General features: G+C 34.4%; 1 protein-coding gene across 16 annotated transcripts in view; it reads left to right on the top strand.

The window, feature by feature from the left end:
- LRCH3 (leucine rich repeats and calponin homology domain containing 3) overlaps window positions 1-24,666 on the top strand; it is a 162,279-nt gene that overhangs the window by 20,298 nt on the left and 117,315 nt on the right. Inside the window, exons 1-2 of one of the 16 annotated variants that reach the window (XM_056793610.1) lie at window positions 5,312-6,068; window positions 7,120-7,238. The exons of 14 other annotated variants lie outside the window; for them this stretch is intronic. The gene's annotated coding sequence lies outside the window, so the exon portion shown is untranslated. Of the gene's footprint in view, window positions 1-5,311; window positions 6,214-7,119; window positions 7,239-24,666 lie in introns of those variants that run through there. One more of the 16 variants, XM_056793609.1, reaches the window with a different exon arrangement.

Below are 24,666 nucleotides of genomic sequence, written 5' to 3'. Positions count from 1 at the left end.
TTTTTAGTCATGGTAGATAATTGCATTAAATCACACATTTGCCTTTATTTCCAAGGGTGTAATTTCTTTTATTTATGTTAAAATTCCATAATATGTAATAAAATTGTTTAATTTTAAGAATCAAACTTTTTTGCCCTTAGGGTAATCTTTGGGGTTTTTTTTCCCCTCATAAAACACTTATTTTCTGCCCTGTGATTTTACATTATAATTTTGCCACGTTTCTTAATTGGCTTTGCTTTCCAAGTATAACATTTCTTCTACACTGTTAGAATAAAAATTTTAGAATCATCTTTGTTCAGTTATGTTTATTACTCTTAAGTTATACTACCAAATCTTGTACTCTCTACCTTTGAAACAGTCTTCAGATTTGTCCTTTCTTTTTTATCATCCTTCTCCTGAAGTCCCCATTTTGTCACCTTTAACTCTGAGGAGATAAGCTCACCCATTATAAGCTCACCCATTATTTTCTGTCCTGAATGCTTCTATTCCTCTTCTCTCTAACTTAGAGCTTATATCTTCTCCAGGCCTCTTTACCTTAGCCTTTTGTCTCTTGTGTTAAAACTACCATTAATTCTTGATTTCCTCACTTTCCATGGCCAATGGGATTCAACTGACACCTTTTTTTTTTTTAAACCCTTACCTTCCTTCTTGGAGTCAATACTGTGTATTGGCTCCAAGACAGAAGAGTGGTAAGGGCTAGGCAATGGAGGTCAAGTGACTTTCCCAGTGTCACACAGCTGGGAAGTGTCTGAGGCCAGATTTGAACCTAGGACCTCCCATCTCTAGGCCTGGCTCTCAATCCACTGAGCTATCCAGCTGCCCCCTCAACTGGCATCTTACCAATACTACTTCATATTCATTGTTGCATAGGTAGTTGTACATGTGTATTAAATCACTGATTTCTGTAATTGAATAAAAACATTAATACATGTGCTTATCTTCTGTAGACTCACTGAAGGCATCTGTAGTGCTTCTCCAGGAGCTGTGACACCAGGGATGACATAAATATCTTTCTCTTCCCACATGATTTTTATCTCCTTGCCCATGTCTTAGTACTTTGAAAGCTTTTAATTCGATGTAACTAAAGGTTATGGTTATTTTTATTATAATTGCCCAGCTTGTTAGGCCAAGACTGAATCTAAATATCATTTTCGGAAATCGTGCTGCTTTCACAGAAATACAGAATCTTTGGTTTTTTTTTTTTTTTTGGTTAGATTTATCTAGTTCTGATAGGGGAAGGTTGAGGTTCCCCACTAGTATAGTTTTACTGTGTATTTCCTCCTTAAGCTCTTTTAGTTTCTCCTTTAAAAATCTGGAGGCTATATCATTTGGTGCATCTGTGTTAAGTACTGATATTACTTCATTGTCTATACTATCTTTTGTCAAGATGTAATTACCTTCCTTATATCTTTTAATCAGATCTTTTTTTTTTGCTTTAGTTTTGTCTGAGACCATGATTGCTACTTCTGCTGTTTTTAAAAATCTCATTTGAAACCCAATAGATTCTGCTCCATCTCCTTATCTTTGTTCTGTGTGTCTACCTGCCTCAAATGTGTCTTTTAAACAACATACAGTAGGATTCTATTTTTTAATCCACTACATTATTCACTTCCATTTTATGGATGAGTTAATTTCATTTATATTCACAATTATGATTACTGCCTATGTATTCCCCTTCATCTTGTTTTTCCCTTTTAATCCTGCCCTTTCTCCAATTTTACTCTGTCCCTCCACACAAGCGTTTTGCTTTTAATCATTTCTCCCATTCCCTCTCCCTTATATTACTCCCTTTCCCACCATTATTCATATTCCCCTCCTACTTCTCTATAAGGCCTTTTAATCCCCCCTTGCCCCTTCCTTATATTATCCTATTCCCTACTTCTCCCTTTCTTATTCCCCTTCTACTTCTCTATAGGGTAAGATAGGATTCTATACTCCAATGAATCTGGTTGTTATTCCTTCTCTGAGCTAATTTCGATGAGAGTAAGGTTTAAGTATTAGCCACCACAACCCTCATCTTCCCCTCCATTGTAATAGGTTTCCTCCTCACCCTGTACCTTTTTATGTGACATCATTTGTCCCATTTTACCTGTCTCTTCCCATTTCTCCTAATGCAATCCTCTTTTTCAGCCCTTAATTTTTTTTTTGCATAGTATCCTAAACAGCTTACTACCATACTTTCTGTCTACGTATACTTCTTTTAATTACTATGATAATGATAAAAAATTTAAGAGTTACAAATAGCTACCAGATCCTGTGTAATCTGGAGTGGGGTTCCATGATATTTGAATTGTTTCTTTCTGACTGCTTGTCATTTGGAGATTTATTGTAGGAGGTAATCTATGGATTCCTTCCATTTCTATTTTATCCTCCTGTTCAAGAATATCAGGGCATATTTCGGTGATAATTTTTTGTAATGTGATATATAGTATTTTTTTGTATCATGACTTTCAGGTAGTTCTGAAATCTTAGATTGTCTCTCCTGGATCTATATTTGAGGTCAGTTGTTTTTTTTAATATAATATTTAATATTTTTTCATTCTTTTGATTTTGTTTTATTATTTCTTGATGTCTCGTGAAGTCATTAGCTTCTATTTGTCCAATTCTAATTTTTGAAGACTGATTTTCTTTTATGCTCTTCCTTTTTCTTCCTTTTTATCCTCCTTTTCCTTTTGATCCATTCTACTTTTTATTTAATTCTCCACTTTTTTTTTTAACTTTTTTCCAGCAGGTAAATTCTGTTTTTTTTATTTTTTTTATTTTTATTAAAACCCTTACCTTTCATCTTGGAATTTTGGAGTTTTGCATATGGTTGTTTTGCTCTCACTGTTTCCTACTGAATCAGTGCTTTGCTCTTCTTTGTCTCCATAATCAATACTGTGTATTGGTTCCAAGGCAGAAGAGTGGTAAGGCCTAGGCAATGGGGGTTAAGTGACTTTCCCAGGGTCACACAGCTGAGAAGTTTCTGAGGCCACATTTGAAACTAGCACCTCCCATCTCTAGGCCTGGCTCTAGAACCACTGAGCTACCCAGCTGCCCCCCTGTTGTTGTTGTTTTTTTTTTTAAGAAACTCTTCTTTATTGGATTTTTGTGCTTCTTTTTCCACTTGACCAGTTTTGCTTTGTAAGCTGTTATTTTCTTCTTTGCATTACTTTCATTTCTTTTTCCTATTTTCCTTTCACTTCTCTTATTTGATTTTCGAATTCTTTTTTGAGCTCTTCCAGTGCCTGAGACAAATTTCCATTTTTCTTTGAAGTTTTGCATATGGTTGTTTTGCTCTCACTGTTTCCTACTGAATCAGTGCTTTGCTCTTCTTTGTCTCCATAAAAATTTTCTGTAGTTAAGTGTTTCTTTTGCTGTTTGCTCATTTTCCAGCCCTTTTTTGCCTGTGGTCTGGGAGTTCTGAAAAGTACTGATTCTGTGTCCTCAGTTGATGGCTTATAGGACTGTTAACTATTTTGCCCTGGGGCTAGAGGCTTCACCAGAGGCTTGAAAGGGCCAAGTGATCAGGGCTTGTGACTGCAAGGGGTGGGTGTGGAGTGCTCTGCTTTTGACCTAGGCAGGATCCCAGGATCCCAAAATTGACCTATGCTCAGGCTTGGAATTTGGTGCAAATGAGTGAGGGGTGGTCAGTCAGCCTTCCTTTGTGTGCAGTTTTACTTCTGAATTCCCTACTTTTCCGTGAAAATGGACTCTGCCTACCTTTCAAATTGTTTTCTGCAGAAGAGCCCCCTCACTTTGTCTCCTTCTTGATTCTGTGACTAGTCATTTTGAGGTACTATTTTAAGGTTGGTTTGGGATGATTCTCCAAGTGGTTCCAGCTTTTGCTGTTACTAAGCCATCATCTTGGCTCTGTCCTTCAGAATTACAGAATCTTTGAAGTGATGGGCTAATCAAATGAGATCAAATTTAATAAGAACAAACAGCAAACTGTTTCTGGGTTTAAAATAAACTGCACAGGTACAGATTTATGAGAGATACAGCTAGGCAGCAGCTAGTGTATAAAGGATCTCTAGGTTTTTAGTGGACCATAGACTCAATTATGGGTCAACATTGTGATATGTAGTAGCTCAAAAAACAATAGCAGCAAAAAAACAAGTGCTCCAATAGAAGTTTTGTTTTTAGAATAAGAGAAGTTTTAAGTATTGTTGTATCTCTTCTGGAGTATTAACATCCTGAGTAGAGGACAGTCACCAGAATTTTGAAGGAGCTAGAAGCCATGCTTATAGGAAGATCAGTGGAAAGAAATAGGAATGTTTCTTCTGGAGAGGAGAAGATATAGGGAAGATATAGTGATTTTTTTTTTTCAAACACTTAAAGAAGTAGAATGCATAAGGAAGAGGAATTAGATTTGTTTAAATTTATCCCCAGAGTACAGAACTAGGACATAGGACAGGTAGATATATTCTGCAGGGAGGCAGATTTCAACTCTATATAAAGAAAAATTAAGAGTTGAAAGTAGAATCAGCTGCCTCAGGATATGATATCGCCTGTCTCTGGATATCTTCAAGCAGAGCCTATTTAACCACTTGGTGCTCTTATAATTGATTCTTGTTTTTGAGTATTGTGATTCTGATTCTGGACTTGCTCATGATCATTTAATGCAATCTACTGGTAATATAGCCTAATACCACTTATGTATAAGTTGTAATGAGTAGATGATATAGATAGTATAAAAACTATTCCTACTTTGAAAGTTTTTGAATTAATTTGGTTGGGATAAAAGCTGGATAGCAATAGATAAATAATTATTTTAATCCTTTAATTTTGTGTTTTTTTTACAAAATTAATCCAGCTTTTTTCCTTTTATATAATTCAAGAATTTTTTTTCCTAAAGGAAAAAAACAGGAGAGGTAGAAAAACATTTTTTTAATGTATCTTCCCCCCCCCCTTTAATATCAAAGTCTTATCCTAGATTTATGCCAATGTAAAGTGCCAGAGCAGATGTTTGTTTTCCTAATGTAATTTAGGAATTTGGCATAATATATAAGTAATGCTTTTTCCTATCAGCATATAAACTGGGATTATAAAATATTACTGATTTGAAGGAGTAATTGAGCAAATGGTGATTAGTATACAAATTAATTGATGCTTGTTCTACCTGTTTTCCAGCATCTTTTAGTAGTAATGTACATTTTGAAGAAAAAGAGAAAGGCCATTACATGCTATCCACTAACATCACTTACTTTTTGTTCACTGCTGAAAAATTCCTTTTTTGTTAGTGATAATTAGGCTGGTTTGGTTCTAGATAACTTCTTGTTAAAAATAATTTGAATTGCTATTTTTTAAAATTTCATTGTGAAATGAGATATGGTATAGAACTCTATTTGTAAGTTATATCTTGCTTTTTAATGATCTTGAGTTGACACTTTTTCCTACTAAAAAGAAGAGATAAAGGTATATGATGACTGCAGTTAAAAACTGTGCTATGGGGGGCAACTGGGTGGCCCAGTGGATTGAGAGCCAGGCCTAGAGATGGGAGGTCCTAGGTTCAAATCTGGCCTCAGACACTTCCCAGCTGTGTGACCCTGAGAAAGTCACTTAACCCCCATTGCCTAGCCCTTACCTCTCTTCTGCCTTGGAACCAATACACAGTATTGATTCCAAGATGGAAGGCAAGGGTTTAAAAACAAACAAACAAAAAAAAACCAACTATGCTATGTTATGATGAATCATTTTCTGAAATTTTTTATTCCTGATTCAGTTCCCATCTGAATTAATAATTCAAGGTTTTGTTTTGTGCTGAACATTTTTAACCCTGTAATCATGATTTTTGTAATTTTGCTTTACAGCTTTTAAAGGCACAAGGTTTTAGCTTGTTACTATTAACCAAAATGAGAACATACCAGATAGAATTAATTTAGAATTGTTTTAAGAATATAGGGTTAGCTCTGCTGCAAAGCAGGAGATCCTACAGGGCAAAAGCAAGGGCAAGATTCTGGAGCTCTGGGGAAGAGACTGACAGTTTATTCTGAAGAGGAGACTGTTAAGCTGCCAGGAGACTGGGACTTTACTTCAAACAAGTTTACATCTTATGGGAAGTGGTTGAGGTTGGATACACTCTACAGGTGAACTGCACGAGTTAAGCCATTTCTCCCCTCCCTGTTCCTGTGTGATCCTGGTGATTTTCTACTGATATTTCTCCAAACCCAAGAGAATAAGAGACTTTCTTTGGCCTTGTTCCTGTACCTACAAGCCCTCCCCTAATCTCAGGTAGTAATTAAGGAGCTACTTAGAATAGTTATAGAAAGTAGTTAGTGGGGTTTAGTACTCTGACTTTGGGATTTAAGATTAGATCTAATTCCCTTCCCTTCCTTCTCTTAGTATAAATAGTTATATTCATTCATCTATATGGTTATGATTCTAGAGATTATTTCAGTTGGTGAGTCAATAGGTTGAGTCTATAGAAATTGGCCTAGGGTCTGACAGTTGGAGTACAACAGAGTTCACAACTCAGATTTTGAGTTGTAGTGACAAAAGTCTTTTTATAAGGTAGCATTTTTGGCTACAGTCTAGCAGTGACTTTTATTTAATACTGATACAAGCTTTTACTTTGAACAAGTCAGCTCAGTCTCTTTTGATAGTATTTTCTATTTGAATCATGAGATTTTTAGATGTTGAATTGGAAAGAACTTCAAAGATCATCTGATACAACCTCATCATTTTCTCGATGAGGAAATGGATGTTTATAGAGGTTAATTGACTTGTCAAATGTCCTACAGGTTGTAAGAATCAGAGCTGGGACACAAATCCAAGTCCCCCAGTTCCAAACCAAAAATTCTTTCCACTGCTATTGAATGTATCACCTTTCCTCCAAAGAACTCTTAGTCTTTTTCCATCAGTCACTTAAGAGACTTTCTGGGACAGCAGTGGGGGGGTGGGGCAGGGGGTAGGGATCTTGGTAAATAATTATCTACAACTGGGGATTTAAGGTCAGTGGAATCCATGTGATTTGCCTATTTCCAGTATGAATTGTTGGTAATGTCCTGCCTAAAACAGGAATCTCCTGATTAATACTTCAGGACTCTTTTTTAGCTAAATTCTTTTAAGTTCTGAATCAAATTGCAGTTATGAATTTAATTTAATTCTCCATTTCTGTAATATTTCTCATAAATATAGGGTAGTTATGGAGAGGCATACCAAAAATTTATCAGCCCACATCCATTTTTCAGCATCCCACTCTCCTAAGGAAATGCAAAGAATCAGAAGCTAAATTTTCTTTAAAACATACTTTCCAAGTAAGTAATATTATAATTATGTGAATGGTTGCTTTTCAGGGAGCCTTATACTTTCTAAGCTGGGACAAGGACTTCACTATGGTAATAGCAATGCCAATATCTTTTTGTGCCCCTCCTTTCTTCTTGTTGTTTTAGTGTCTTCTTGATCTTTATATCAGAGTAACAAGACCATTTGAATGGCAGGCTATGAAAAAGATTCCAAAGTATCAATGAAGTAGATTGAATGTGTTTGTCCTTAGACTGAGGGGGAAAAAACCCACAAAAGAAGACTATTTATAGATACCTGGAATGGGGGAAGAGGTGAAATATTAAGTCTCTTGTTCTCATTCACATTATAGTAAGAACTCCACATCCCCTTCCCTTTTCCAAGGAGTTAGAAATTATCTCAGCAGCTGCTGTGAGGGGACCTTTTTGCATATGAATTAAATTATTTCATATTGTTTTGGCAAAAATGGGCTTTTTTTTGTTTTGTGAAGAGAAAAAAGAATAACCTTGATTTGCATCCAAATTCTGCCTCTTAGTTGCCACAAGTGGCGTTGACTAGTTATTTAACTTTCATTTGGTGAACATTTCCACTACCTTCCATGCTTTCCTGTATCCTTGGAATCACTACTTCCAGGTAGGCTGCTGTGGAGCACAAATTATCCCAAGACCACATTTTAAAACATCATTTTCATTTTTTTATTAGCTTGACCATTCAAATTTTTAGCTTTTTCAATTCTCAATAAATATGTTGTTGTTTCAGTCATGTCTAACACTTTGTAATCCTATTTTGGGTTTTCTTGGCAAAGATACTGGAGTAGTTTGCCATTTCCTTCTCCAGCTCATTGAAGTGCTTGCTAAATGCAAGACACTGGGGAAACAATGACCCAGAATCCATCTTTAAGTTTACGTCTTTTTGGGAGATGTAGCATGTAAGCACATCTAAGATAATTCAGTGGGCTATGGAACACTATTAATTTTTAAATTTGTTACCTATTGGGAATAAGTATTTTAGAATTAATTACTAATTTATTTTTTATATTATCTGCATGCAAAATAGCATATTATCCATAAATACGCTTTTATTCATCATTTTAAAGTTCCTGGGTTCACTCTTGGCATAAATTCCAGATTAAAAAAAAAAAGTGTTCTAGAAATAACTGTCTTATAGAAAGTATTGTATCTATAGTTAATGTATAATGGACTTTATTTGGAAAGGATGATGTCACTGTGTAGGATGGCCTCAAGGAATCTTTATAAGAACATAAGACTTTTGACTGCTAGCCTTTCTTAATAAATACCATACTGTTGATGATATTCACTTGTGTGTGCCCTGGTATGAACAAGGTCTTTGTGACTTGCAATAGGTCTTGCTATCATTATCAAATAGAAGAAAAGAATAAAAGCCTTAATTTTTTTTCTCCCAGTTAGAGCAATTAATAAAAGTTGAGTGGAAGAGAGAAATTTATAAGTATTTTTTAGTGTGCACAAATGAGAGGCTAATTTTTGAGATTTTTACATTCAGGAATATCTTTTTTTCTTTTGTTTGTATATCATGGTAGTGATAGTAGAAGAAATCTGCAGAGACATGATCTTCTGTTCCTTCTTGATCCTAAAGAGATCTTGTTATCTCAGCTTTATTTGGTACCAGTCTTTTTGTCCAGATGATGGATTCCTGTCTTTGTGGGAACACAACTTTGTAACACTTTGTAATCCTATTTTGGGTTTTCTTGATTAGGTATCTCCTGATTAGGTATCTCCACAGCTTTAGTTGGGTATGGGCCCTTTCACATGCTGACCCAATTCATCAGCTTTCTCAACTCCCTTTGCATGTTATCTTCATTCTATCCATCCAACAGTTGACATATTTCATATAATTAAACCTATTGAAGTATTTTCTCTGCATTGGTAGGTTGATTCCCAGCTGTTTTATGTACTTTGTAGTTATTTGGAGTGGGATTTCCCTATTATTCTCTCTTTGATTTTGTCATTATTATATAGAAAGGATCATTTTGTTTAGGATATTCTAAGTAAACCATCATATCATCATCATATGGAGATAATTTTTTTCTTTTCTTGACCTACCTTTATACTTTTAATCTCTTTCTTACAGTGGATATGATTTGCAATTTAAAATCTACATTTACATACTACTTAAGATAATGTGCCTTTACTTAATTCAAAATAATTTAAATTTTTTCTCATTCTCTTATTTTTTAGTGATCTAAAATAATAGATTTTGGGAACTATTGTCTTTTGCTTTGTTACCTATATACATATAGTAACTGCACCACTATATATGCAATGTTGAATGCTCTTGATAGAATTAGACTTTTTCTTTCCAAAATATTTTGTTGTTAATTTGAATTTTGTCTTATATTCTGCTATAGAGCAGCAAAGTGCTTTTACAAGGAAAAGTAATAGTAGAAGGATATGTATTCATTATCACTAGTATTATTTAACATTGTATTAGAAATGTTAGCAGTAGTAGTAAAAGAAGAGAAAAGAAATTGAAGGAATCAGAATATATATTTATATAAATAATATATTATGTTGTATTGTATATTATATGTAAATATAATTTATATATAATTATATAATATTTAATTATATAATATATATAATAATATCAAATAAATGTATATAGAGAGAACTTTGTCAAATTTATGGAAATATGAACCATCCCCCAGGCAATAAATGGACAAAAGACATAAACAGTTTTTGGATGAAGAAATCAAAGCCATGTGTAGGTATATGAAAAAATGCTCTAAAATCACTATGATTCCAACACATCTCAGCAGCAAGAAATAGAGAGAAAAATCCCATTTAAAATCACGCTAGACAATATAAAATACTTGGGAATCTATCTGCCAAAACAAACACAGGAACTATATGAACACAACTATAAAACACTTTCACATCTCAGCAGCAAGAAATAGAGAGAGAAATCCCATTTAAAATCACGCTAGACAATATAAAATACTTGGGAATCTATCTGCCGAAACAAACACAGGAACTATATGAACACAACTATAAAACGCTTTCCACACAGCTAAAACTAGATCTAAACAATTGGAAAAACATTGATTGCTCATGGGTAGAACGAGCTAACATAATAAAAATGACAATCCTACCCAAATTAATTTACTTATTTAGTGCCATACCCATTGAACTACCAAAAAACTTCTTTACTGAATTAGAAAAAACCATAACTGAGTTCATTTGGAAGAACAAAAGATCAAGGACATCCAGGGAAACCATGAAAAAAAAATGCCAAGGAAGGAGAACTTGCAGTCCCAGATCTCAAACTATACTATAAAGCAGTGGTTATCAAAACAATTTGGTACTGGCTAAGAGACAGAAAGGAGGATTAGTGGAATAGACTTGGTGTAAATGATCTCAGCAAGACAGTGTATGACAAACCCAAAGACCCCAGCTTTGGGGACAAAAATCCATTATTTGATAAAAACTGCTGGGAAAATTGGAAGACAGTGTGGGAGAGATTAGGTTTGGATCAACACCTAACACCCTACATCAAGATAAATTCAGAATGGGTGAATGACTTGAACATAAAGAAGGAAACTCTAAGTAAATTAGGTGAACACAGAATAGTATACCTGTTAGACCTTTGGGAAGGGAAAGGTTTTAAAACCAAGCAAGACTTAGAAAGAGTCACAAAATGTAAAATAAATAATTTTGACTACATCAAATTAAAAAGTTTTTGTACAAACAAAACCAATGTAACTAAAATCAGAAGGGTAGCAACAAATTGGGAAAAAATCTTCATAAAAACCTCTGACAAAGGTTTAATTACTCAAATTTACAAAGAGCTAAATCAATTGTACAAAAAACCAAACCATTCTCCAATTGATAAATGGGCAAGGGACATGAACAGGCAGTTCTCAGCCAAAGAAATCAAAACTATTAATAAGCACATGAAAAAGTGTTCTTCATCTTTTATAATCAGAGAGATGCAAATCAAAACAACTCTGAGGTATCACCTCACACCTAGCAGATTGGCTAACATAACAGCTATGGAAAGTAGTGAATGCTGTAGGGGATGTGGCAAAGTTGGGACACTAATTCATTGCTGGTGGAGTTGTGAATTAATCCAACCATTCTGGAGGGCAATTTGGAACTATGCCCAAAGGGCGATAAAAGACTGTCTGCCCTTTGATCCAGCCATAGCACTGCTGGGTTTGTACCCCAAAGAGATAATAAGGGAAAAGACTTGTGGAAGAATATTCATAGCAGCGCTCTTTGTGGTGGCCAAAAACTGGAAAATGAGGGGATGCCCTTCAATTGGGGAATGGCTGAACAAATTGTGGTATATGTTGGTGATGGAATACTATTGTGCTCAAAGGAATAATAAAGTGGAGGAATTCCATGGAGACTGGAACAACCTCCAGGAAGTGATGCAGAGTGAAAGGAGCAGAACCAGGAAAACATTGTACACAGAGACTGATACATTGTGGTACAATCGAAGGTAATGGACTTCTCCATTAGTGGCAATGCAATGTCCCTGAACAATCTGCAGGGATCTAAAAAACACTATCCATAAGCAGAGGATAAACTGTGGGAGTAAAAACACCGAGGAAAAGCAACTGTTTGACTACAGGGGTGGAGGGGGTATGACTGAGGAGAGACTCTAAATGAACACTCTAATGCAAATACCAACAACATGGAAATGGGTTTGAATCAAGAACACATGTGATACCCAGTGGAATTGCGCGTTGGCTGTGGGAGAGGTGGTGGGAGGGGGGGAGGGAAGAAAAGAAAATGATCTTTGTTTCCAATGAATAATGTTTGGAAATGACCAAATAAAATTTTTTTTAAAATGCTACTATAACAACAACAAAAAAAAATCACTATGATTAGGGAAATAAACACTAAAACAATTCTGAGGTATCATCTCACACCCATCAGATTGTCCAAAATGGCAAAAGAGCAACATGACAAATGTTGGATGGGTATGGGAAATTGGGGACACTAATATACTGTTACTGGAACTGTGGATTGATCCAATCATTTTGGAATTATCCCTAGAGAGCTATAAAACTGTGTATACTCTTAGATCCAGTAATATTTCCCAAGGATATCAAGGGAAAAGGGAAAGAACCTAAACATTCCAAAATATTTATAGGTCCCTTTGTGGTAGCAAAGAAGTGGAAACTGAGGGTGGTGCTAAACAAAATGTGTGATGGAATACTACTGTGTGCCTTAAGAAACAGATTAAATATTTTTAAACTTGGGGAAAACTACATGAGATAGTAAAGAGTGATAATACATTGAATTTATGAATTCTTTGATATTGAGAGAATGCTACTGAGAGAAGGACCACATAACTAGTTTATCTTTTCCAACCTGACATTTCTTGTATGACATTATTGGCATCATTTTTCCTACATGAGGCCCTGTCTATAATGTGTTACAGCTTCTTCATACCTACCATGTATCTCTCTTATACTTTTATGATGATCTTCAACTCCATTTCTTCAGGGATTGTCATGTTCCGCAAATCCCAGCCATATAATAATAATATATAATAAGAAAGTATTGTCATTTTTTTTAATGGGTCTCTGTTTCAGGGAGACAGTTGAGATCTCTAAAAGAACTTTACAGTCTCCAGAAGGCAATCCAGTGTAACAATTAAATTTAGGTTTGTACTCAATATGGGAGTTATAAAAGTGGATTCCATTTTTAAAATATTAGCCCCTAGGTCAGAATGACTGTTGGCAGCTTTTATTTACAACAAGGTAGAGATATTGAAAGTGGAAAATGTAGGGAGACAGAGCCTTGTCTAGCCTACAGCCCTAAGTGCTGCTCCAGTGAAGTCCAGCTTAGCCCCTGGCAGGGGCTTCCTTAAGTCCCAATCTCCACATGGAAGTCTCAGTGTTGTCTTCTGCTAAAAATCCCAGTATTGTCTTCAGCTAGAGTTCCACCAAAGCAGAATGACTCCAATGAAAAGTGTGTCTCTTCAGCTCTGCTTACCTATGCAGAATCCAAGGGAAGAGTCTCTCCAAAAACCAAGGAAGTAAAATAGACCAGACCATGTTGGTCTCTTCTTTTATATCCCCTTTTCCACATCACTTCCTGTCTCTTCTCCTCTTTACAAGAACCAATTGCAATCTCCCAGTTTGCCTAGCACTGCCCAAGGTGGGACAGTGCTTATGGCCTTTGGAGGTATGAACCAGAAAGTGACATCCAAGTTCTATTACCTGATGGTTACTAGCTACTAAGTAGGAGTACTTTAAGTTCTTGATTTGATTAACTAAAACTATCTTCACACCAGCCTGCTTTCTTCTTCTTTAATTCTGACACAGTTAATTGTTCTTTTGCGATCTAAGCTATATGTATAGGACAAATTCTATAGGTAGTCTGTGTTGTAAAATGGAAATAGATATTCTTTAGCCTTCATCATTTTCCTGGATAGATACCTAAAGGAATTTTTATATCTGTAAATAGTTTCATCAAATAAAAGGTGGAAAACAAATCAATTGAAAAAAAGTAAAAAAAAAAACCAACAAATTATAAAAAAAAATTAAACAGCAAAGTAGAAATCCTTGATACTCAAAGACAAGATTAATAAAATGGAAAGTAAGAAAAAAATTGAATTAATATATAAAATTTGGAGCTTAAAAAAGAAACCCAGTAAAACAGAGAAAACATTAACTAATTTTTTTTTAATTTTTTCTTTTTTAAAAATTTTATTTAGTCAATTTATAACATTATTCCTTGGTTACAAGAATCATTCTTTCCCTCCCTCCCCTTCCCTCCCCACCCCTTCACATAGCTGACGCATAATTCCACTGGGTATTACATGTGTCCTTGATCAGAATCTATTTCCATGTTGTTAATGTTTGCACTAGGATGATCATTTAGAGTCTACATCCCCAATCATATCCCCTTGACCCATGTAATCAAGCAGTTGTTTTTCTTCTGGGTTTCTATTCCCACCGTTTTTCTTCTGGATGTGGATAGTGTTCTTCCTCATAGATCCCTCCGAGATGTTCAGGATCACTGCATTGCCACTAATGGAGAAGTCCATTAATTCACTTGTACCACAGTATATCACTCTTCAATGTATAATGTTCTCCTGGTTCTGCTCCTTTCACCCTGCATCAATTCCTGGAGGTCGTTCCCAGAGTCCCTGGGTGAGCCAAAAATCTTGTGATGCTATGAATGATAAAGCTGGAACTGCCAGCTTAGGTCTCTTAAAGCACAACTGATAGCTCCTTCTGTGAAATTCTTCTTCCTCACTCCAGCAAGTGATCACAAGGCTTATTTGTTATGACCAGGTAGGATTTATACCAGGAATGCAAGGATGGTTCAATATTAGGAAAACTATCCACATAATTGACCATATTAACAAGCACAAAAACAAAAATCACATGGTTATTTCAATAGATGCAGAAAAAGCCTGTGACAAAATACAACACTCATTCCTATTGAAAACATTAGAAAGTATATGAATAGAAGAGCCTTTCCTAAAAATAATAAACAGTATTTATCTAAAACCATCAGCAAACAGCATCTGCAATGAGGATAAACTAGAAGCCTTCCCAATAAGATCAGGAGTGAAACAAGGATGCCCATTATCACCTCTATTATTTAACATTATACTCGAAACACTAGCAGTAGCAATTAGAGAAGAAAAAGAAATTGAAGGTATTAAAATAGGCAATGAGGAGACCAAGCTATCACTCTTTGCAGATGATATGAAAGTCTACTTAAAGAACCCCAGAGAATCAACTAAAAAGCTAGTAGAAATAATCAACAACTTTAGCAAAGTTGCAGAATACAAAATAAACCCACATAAGTCATCAACATTTCTATATATCTCTCACCACATTTCAGCAGCAAGAATTAGAAAAAGAAATTCCATTTAAAATCACCCTAGACAATATAAAATACTTAGGAATCTATCTGCTGAGATAAACACAGGAACTATATGAACACAACTACAAAACATGCTCCACACAATTAAAACTAGATCTAAACATTTGGAAAAACATCAATTGCTCATGGGTAGAATGAGCTAACAATAAAAATGACAATCCTACCCAAATTAATTTACTTATTTAGTGCCATACCCATTGAACTACCAAAAACTTTTTTACTGAATTAGAAAAAAACATAACAAAGTTCATTTGGAAGAACAAACGATCAAGGATATCCAAGGAAATAATGAAAAAATGAAAACTAATTTTATTTTTAAAAAGTGAATTTACAACTAATTAAGAAATAAAATGAATTATTAGAAACTTTTTGCCCAATTATATGCCCGTAGAACTTAACATTGCAATTTAATGAGTATTTACAGAAACATAAAATGCCTAAATTAACAAAACAAGAAATAGAGGACTTAAATAACGCAGTTTCAAACAAAATTAACTTCAAAAAGAGTGGAAGAAAACTCTCAGGACAAGACATTCATGAGTAAATTCTGTTAAACCTTTAAAGAATAGTTATGTTCACTTCAGTAGCACATATAGTAAAATTAGCACAATGCAGAAATGACTAACATTGCCCCCTGGCCAAGGGTAACAATACAAATTTCTAAAGTATTCCAGGAAAGGAAGGGAGAGAAAGTGAGAAAGAAAAAAGTTCCATTGATTAAAAAAACTGTTTGGAAACAGAGGGATCCTATCACATTCCTTCATGATACAAATGTGGTCTTGTTACCTAAACCAGGGAGAAACAAAACAGAAGAAAATATTATACACTTGTATTTTAAATTTATTTTGATACAAAAAATTTTAAGTACTTGTTAACAAAGATTAATGTGGCACAACATAAAAATTATACATTATGACCAGGTCAGAATTATTTTAGGAATTCAGGACTGGTTCAATATTAGAAAAACTAGTAAAATGATCAACAATATTAATGCCAAGATCAACAAAAATCATATCTCAATAGATTCAGGAAAAGCTTTTGACAAGATACAGCACATATTCCTTTTTAATACATGAAAAGGTTTAGGAATAAGTGAATGCCTACTTAATTTGACAAACTTATAATCAAGAGCCATAATGAAATACTAGGGTACACTGAGGTGTGTGGATGTTGAATCCACCAAGGGATATCTCAGTCCCCTTTTAGTGCAGTAAGGCAGTTGGGCCTTACCACACTGGGTCAGAGTGCAACTCGGTCTTCCAAACAGTTGCTGATGTAAAAACTAACAGGTTTATTGGTAAAAACAAAAGGGAGGGAGGGAGGACTTAGTAATAAGGATGCCCTAATTACTAAGTTCTCTCATTTCTCGAGGTTTATGGTAATTTTAATTAATATAGAGGGAAGGATTCTAAGGAGAAAGAGGGAAGAGGGTATAGGATTTCTCCCGCCTGGCCTGTGCCAGGGGGAGTTCAGGATTCTGCTTCTAGGTCTCTGAAGAAGATTAGAGGCTTCTAAGAGGATAAAGTTTGGAAAGTAAAGGAGGAAAATCTCAGCCAGAAACTCACCACCGACCCGAACAATAACTGTAATCACGCCAAGGTGTTGAAAGGCCCAGCATGTTGCCACCAGACACTTCTCTGCTGCCAAAGATACCTGAGAGAGGAAGTGTCGCGAAATATATAGACCTTTTACTCTTGTGTCCCCTCCTCTAAATTTTCCCATCTTCCAATCACATCAGAGGCTTTTCTCTAGGACTGCCCATTCTTTAGTTCTCATCTTTTTTTTAATTAGATTATATCTTTTGAGTTACTTAACACTTCTTTGTTAAGTTCATCTTTTGTGAGTTACTTAACCTTTATAGCTTCTTAACACCTTTTTGTATTAAGATCTTAAAATAGACTTAATCTTAAAGTTCTAGCTTCACTATAAAGTAAGAACTAAGTACCTTCATTGTTCAATCAAGAGATTACAATTTCATCTTTCCATAAAGTAAGATCTAAGTAGGGTGGAGTAATCTAAATTTCTAAATAAAATTATTTCTTTTTATTGATAATAGTGGTGTGTTTTAAGAAACCCAGAGAGTCAAATAAAATAAAATAATTTTTTAAAGTTTAATTAATTTAGACTATTTTTGCATAGTTATATGAATCATGTTCTTTCCCTCCTCCTCCCACTTTCTTCCTGTAGCCAATGAACAATTCCACTGGATTTTATATGTCATTGATCAAGACCTGTTTCCATATTATTAATATTTGCATTAGGGTGATCATTTAGAGTCTACATCCCCAATCAAATCCCCATCTAACCATAAAACAAAATAATTAAAGGTTAACTTCAGCAAAATTGCAAGACATAAAGTAAACCCTTATAAAGTGACAAAGATATAAATACATCAAAACATGTATATGCCTCTCCTCCAAAAGAACCAAAGACTGAGGAGAAAGACCCCTATTTATTTTTTTGAATCAAAGATATTTTTACAATTACATGTAATAATAATTTTCAACATATGTTTTCCAAAATTATGAGATACAAATCATCTCCTTCCTTCCCACATCTCAGAGATGGTAAGCAATTTGATCTGGGCCATACATGTATTGTCATGCAAAACACACTTTAATATTGGTCATTTTTTTAAGAGCACACTCATACAAAACCAAAACCCCAGAATAACCATAAATACATTGATGTGAAAGATAGTAGTATACTTTGATCACATCATTCCTACTCTTTAACAGTTCTTTCTTTGGAGATGGATAGAATTTCCCATGTTTTTCAGAATTGTCCCAGATTTTTGTACATTGTACAAATGTACATTGCTGAGAATAACCAAGTTTTTACAGTTGATCATTGTATAGACTTGCTGTTACTGTGTTTAATGTTCTCCCAGTTCTACTGTATATTTTGCGCTGCATCAATTCATGGAGTTCTTTTCAGCTTTTTCTGAAATCATCTTGCTGATTGTTTCTTATAGCATGGTAGTATTTTGTAGTATTCCATCACCAGTATATGCCACAGTTTGTTCAGTCATTCCCCAACTGATGAAAATCCTCTCAATTTCCAATTCCTTGACACCACAAAAAGGAACTGCCGTAAATATTTTTGTACAAGTAGGTTCTTAACTTTTTTTAAATATCTCTTTGGGATATAGACCTAGTTGTGTCTAGGGTGTGTACAGATTTATAGCCCTTTGGGCATAGTTCCAAACTGCCTTCCAGAATGGTTGGATCAATTCATAACTCCACCAACAATGCATTAGAGTCCCAATTTTGCCGTATCCCCTCCAACATTCATCACTTTCCTTTACTGTTATATTTACTAATCTGATGGGTATGAGGTAGAACAAACCCCCTATTTAGAAAAGCAGCACATTTTGTCTTAGTAAAGACTAGGTATATCCATCAGTTGGGCATAAGAACATAATGAAATATGACTGTCCCATAGTAAATGACCAACAGTATAGAGTCAGAGGTACCTGACAAATTTTGTCATGAACTGATGGTGAGTGAAGTGAGTATAACTAGGCAAGTAATTTATACAATGATTATGGTAATGAAAAATAAAATAATTTTGGAAGACTTTAAAATTCACTGTAGTGCTATGCCCAGTTATTTTTCAGAAGATTGATGAAAACCATCCTTCCTCCTTGTCCAAAAGAGGTCAGAGGTAATGGACTAGAGTTGTACTGGTGAACGAACCTTTTCCAAGTTTGAGTACCCAAAGGATAAATTCAAGTAATCTGTGAGTCCCAGAATTACCAGAGAGAGCTGAGAGGAAATGCTTGCTTTGGGAGGTTGGAAGAGGAGTGGGGCATGCAAAAAAATATCCTTGGGCACTGTGAAGAGAGGGAATGAAGCAGCTCCAAGAGTGGCGTTTCTAAAGATGTTCCACATCTTCACCAACACTGGACTAGAGGTTCAGAATGAAGCATACATTTTCATATATGGTCAGGGTATAAATATGTTCTTGACTTGTCAGTCAACTAGCGTTTATTCGTTTTAATTTTTAAGATTGTTTATTGTTATGTAAAACACACTTCCATATTGGTCATTGTTGTAAGAACAAACTCATACATAATCAAAACTCCAAAATAAAACCAAAGATATACTGATGTGAAAGATGACTCTAACAGTTCTTTCTCTGGAGGTAGATAGCATTCCATAAGTCCTTCAGGATTGTCCCAGATCACTGCATTGCTGAAAGTAGCCAAGTTTTCCCAGATAATCATCATCCAGTTTTGCTGTTATTGTGTACAATGTTCTCCTGATTCTGCTTATTTAGCTCTGAATCAGTTCATTCAGATCTTTCCAACTTTTTCTGAAATCATCTTGCTTTATCATTTCTTATAGCACAATATAGCCATTCCCCAATTGATGGATATCCCCTCAATTTCCAATTCTTTGGCACCACAAAAAGAGCACCTATAAATATTTTTGTACAAGTGGGTCCTTTCCACTTTATTATTATTATTTTTGGGATACAGACCTAGTAAGTGGCATTACCGGATCAAAGGGCACACACAGTTTTATAACCCTTTGGGTATATTAACTAGCTTTTACTAAGCATCTAGGAGGTAACAGGCATGATGCTAATTCATTACCAAAAAAAGGGCTTTGGGGGGGGGGGGAGTTGGAAGTGGAAAGAGTTGGGATTTGGGAGTGGACAAGTAGTGATAGTAATATATAAAAAAGAAGAAATTAATATCTGGGAACTATTAAAATCCTTGGGAGAGAAGGAAGTTTAAAAGGTGACAAATAGGCTGTTTTTGTTACTGCTATGTTGAAATTCATATACACTCAATAAAACTGAATGTAGTGGAAATTCACAATTTGACTTATAATTGCATTTGATGGTTAAGTTCATAATAAGAAAGAAAATCTTCATAGGAAAAAAAGGGCAGTAGTGCAGAGCTTGAGTCAGGGAGACCAAGTTGGAGGGGTTATTATTGTAGTCTATGCCAAAAATAGATCTTTTCATACTGTTAATGGTTAGTAGAGAAAAGTGGAGTAAGAAGATGTGAGGAATTTTGTAAAAGTAGAATTAACAAGATGATGAATAACTGGATATGTGGGGGTGAGGAGGAATGAGTATTCAAAGCTAGCTCTTTGTAGACCTAGGTAACTAAAAATGGTGGTGCCCTCAACAAAAATTACAAGTTCAAAAGAGGATTGTGTTTTTTTGGGGGAAAGATGACTTCTCTTTTGGACACATTGAGTTTGAGATACCTAAGAGATACACAGTTAGAAATGTCAATAGGCCATGAGGTTATATAAGACTGAATTTTAGGAGAAATAGGATGTAGATATAAGATAGATTCAGAAATCATCTTTGTGGGGACAGTTATTAAACCTGCGGGAAATGATGAGAGAATGTAGAGAGCACTCTAAATCTGTGATCTGTGAACACAGACATTTTCATATGTTCATACTCATCCTTCTTAATTCCTCATCTTCTTTCCCCTCTTTCTTTCATACAACAGTTCATTTCCATTTGTCAGCTGAAAAACAATCCTGATTTGGTGCCTGGTAAATTTATAAGTAATTATAGATGCTATTTTACTATATTATGGGAGAGAAAAGTTAATAAGATCTGAAGTAAACAATTCTGAAGTCTTTGAAATAGGCTCTTAAGAATCTTCACGAGTCATTCACATCTTCCAATTAAACATGCTATTTCTCTAACTTTAGCATGCACTATTCAATATAAGAAAATGCTACTTTTTATACTTATGTTGGTTTTTATTGTAACATTATTGTTTCCTTTTCCTTTATACTGGAAAACTTCAAAAAAAAGTATTTCTGCTATATTTGGGAATTAAATTTATTTTTGTGAGTAAACTTGAACCATGAAAGTCATTAAAAACATGATCTGGGGGGGGCAGCTGGGTAGCTCAGTGGATTGAGAACCAGGCCTAGAGACGGGAGGTCCTAGGTTCAAATTTGGCCTCAGAAACTTCTCAGCTGTGTGACCCTGGGCAAATCACTTGACCCCCATTGCCTAGCCCTTACCTTCTGCCTTGGAGCCAATACACAGTATTGATTCCAAGATGGAAGGTAAGGGTTTATAGGAAAAAAAAACATGATCTAGGTTTGAAACATGTCACATCCGTGCAGTGTAAGTTGTAAATTGGGAAATTTGCTATATTCAGTATTCAAGAAAGATAAAGCACTTACTTTATGGCAGCGTGACTTAAGAATGTTATTAAATCAACTGTGACATCTTTTGATTTTAAAAAATAACAAGCTACTTGTATACATACTTGGGGTGTAATCTTGTTCTCATGGCATTTTATAAGCTTTATAAAGTAGAAAGCAGTTTCTCCCTCAGGCAGGGAGAAAGAAGAAAAAGAGCTGATTAAAAAAAAAGTATGACCTATAACTACCTCAAGAATTAGGAGAAAACAATTACAAATAATATACCCTTTGGGGGGCAGGTAGACCTTACAAAAGAAAAAACGGTCACAGAAAAACTTTTAGATCCAAACCTCTGGGAGCTATGCTTAACATAGGGAATTTCAGAATTCTTGAATGTGGAGATGGTACATTTGTGGGTGGATGGCAAGATCCAAAGTTATGACAATCATTATGTGTGGCTGAGGCTAAGTGGAGAATTTGGTCATAGTAAATATAATATATTTATATATATAAAATATAATAGGTTGAAAAATCAGATGGTTAGGTGTTTGAGAAAGTGTTAGTATATGTGTTGAAGTCTCCTAAAAATACATTCCCTTGTTGGCCATGCCCCCAAAATATATGACTCATTCTATGTTTTTATCCTATTTATCTTTCATAGGATTCTTCATTCTCAGCCCTCTGGAATCATAGTTGATCATTTGTTTCATTAGAGTTCTTAAGCCTTTCAGAATTGTTTATTTTTATAGTTTAGCTATTATGCCAAAATTATTCTTCTGGTTCTGCTCCTTTGACCATATCAATTCATGCAAGGCTTCCTGGATTTCTATAAAAACATATTTTTCTTCATTTCTTACCGTATAATACTATGCCATTACATTCATAAACTATCATTTCATCAGCCATTCCTCAACTAATGGACATCTCTTCAGTTTTCAGTCTTTACCACTACAAAAATAGCTACTCAAGCATTTTTGTACATATAGAACTTTTTCCTCTTATTTTCATTTCTTTGACATATAGATAAGCCTGGCAGTGGCATTGCTATATGAAGGTATACACAGTTTAGTAACTTTTGGAGGACAGTTCCAAATTGATGTCCAAAATTGTTCTACCAGCTCCACCAATAGAGTATCTGTTTGTCCGTTTTCCTAAAGCCCCTCCAACATTTTTGATTTTCTTTTTTTGTTAGCTTTGTCAATCTGGTAGACTTAAGGGTAGAACCTTAAAGTTACTTTAATTTCCCTTTCTCTAATAAGTGATTTGGATAATTTTTTTCATATAACTATTGCTGGCTTGGATTTCTTATTCTGCAAACTACCTTTCATATCCTTTGACCATTAACTGATGAATTAATCCAGTGTTTCTTAATAGGGTCTTGAATTTAAAAAAAAAAATGAATCCCCTAACTATATTTTGATATAATTATTTTCTTTTGTAATCCTATGTATTTTATCTTATGCATTTAAAAACATTATATTAAGAAGGGGTCCATAGGTTTCACTGGAATTCTAAAATATTGCATTCTATGACACAAAAAAGGTTAAAACCTCCCACTTTAACCATTACGTGTAATACATATTTTGTTACTTTTTTGTGCTCAAATAATGTTTTAATTCCAGGCAGAGTGAAATTTTATGGCATTAAGAATAAGTTCATTTACTAAAAGGAATTTAAAAAATTTTTAAACTCATTGTGATACAATGGAAAATACTATATTTGGAATTAAAAGTCCTGGTTTCAAATTTTGCCTCAGTCATTTACTACACGCTACCTTTGGGCATGTTGCTTAGTTTCTCAGTGCTCTAGTTTATTTATCTTCAAGATAAGGGGGAGTTGGACTTAATGATCTCTGAGCTCTCTTCTAGCTTTAAATCTATCATTTTATGTTACATACTAGTCTGTTGCCTCTTTTATCACCTAGTTCTGACTAGATAATAATAATAGATAGAGGAGGATAGCAGACAAAAGATGAATCTTTTTTGCAGTCATAATAAGAGTTCTTATGCCATTTTTATTCTCTGTTGAGGCCTGAATCTTTTGTTGGGAACATCTTTGAAATTAAAATAGAAATTTAAAGAAAATTTCAGTCTAACCATAGTAGGATTGATTTGTGATGGTAAAGGAATGAGTATTGTGTATGGTGAATCAAATATATTATTCATACAAAATCATTTTTCTAAGACATACACTTGATTCTAAAACAATTCTATATACAACTTTTTAAAATTAAAAGGCACTGGAGGATGTTGAAGTCATCATCATGAATATTAATATTCATTTTAATATAAATATATAGAAGTGACAGTGAGTCATTCAGGCTCAATAGTACTTATATTATGCTTGCTATAAGTTTTACTATATTGTATTTGATGAAGAGACAACTTTTTTAGGAATACATTTAATGTGTGAAATGACACCAAACAATTGCAGGGGGCTGGTACTATGGATGGTAGTTGAACTGGTTGTTATTTCCATGTTCTATTCCCAGCTTTCACAAGTCCCTACTAGATATTGTACCAGCATACTTTCTTCTTTATCCTGTGCCTTATAAAAAAGCAGGAGCCAGAACCTTGTCTACTATGCTTTTGAAAACCAGCTCTACATAGTAGTAGTTCTGTGAATAGGGGTAGAAATAGCAATGATTGTGCAATTTAAGTTTTCTATTTATAGCCATTGTAATTTTATTGTTGTCAGTCAAACATTCATCAGATGCCTCTTACATGCCAGACATTGTGCTGAATACTTTACATATATAATAGGTGCTAAATAATAGGCATTAAATAAATGCTTATTTCCTTTCCTTCCTAATTCTGATCATTACAAAGACCAACTGTGATTCCAGATGAGGGATGATGAAGCATGCTATCTTCCTTCTTATAGAGAGTTGATAGACTCAATAAGGCATTATGTAACTATTTTAATGGGAATTTTCCTTTGTTCCTTTTCTTCTTGGGTTTTGTTGATAATATACAGAACTGCTGATGATTTATGTGAATTATGTTTTATATTCTGCAACTTAACAGAAATCATTTTTTCAGTTGATGTTTTCATTCACACTCAGGAGTTCTCTAAAACATTTGCAAAAGTGATAACTTTGGTTTTTGCCTATGATTATTTCTCCCATTTCTTTTTCTTTCTTATTTATAGATAGCATTTCTAGTACTATATCAAACAGTGGATAGTCTTGCTTTACTCTTGATCTTATTGGCAAGGTCCCTAGATTATTCTCATCTTCTATAATGCTGAATTTTAATTTTAGATAGATACTATTTATTACTGAAGTCTATTTATTCACATTTTTTTTAGAAATTTTAACAGAAATGGAACCTGTATTTTGTAAAAAAAAAAATTCTAGCTCTATTGGACACAATCACCTTTTTTTTGGTTCTTATTATTCTAATCTATTTACT

Source organism: Monodelphis domestica, chromosome 4, assembly GCF_027887165.1.
Source record: "Monodelphis domestica isolate mMonDom1 chromosome 4, mMonDom1.pri, whole genome shotgun sequence".
NCBI lineage: Eukaryota > Metazoa > Chordata > Mammalia > Didelphimorphia > Didelphidae > Monodelphis > Monodelphis domestica.
This window is presented reverse-complemented; position numbering and strand designations above follow the sequence as displayed.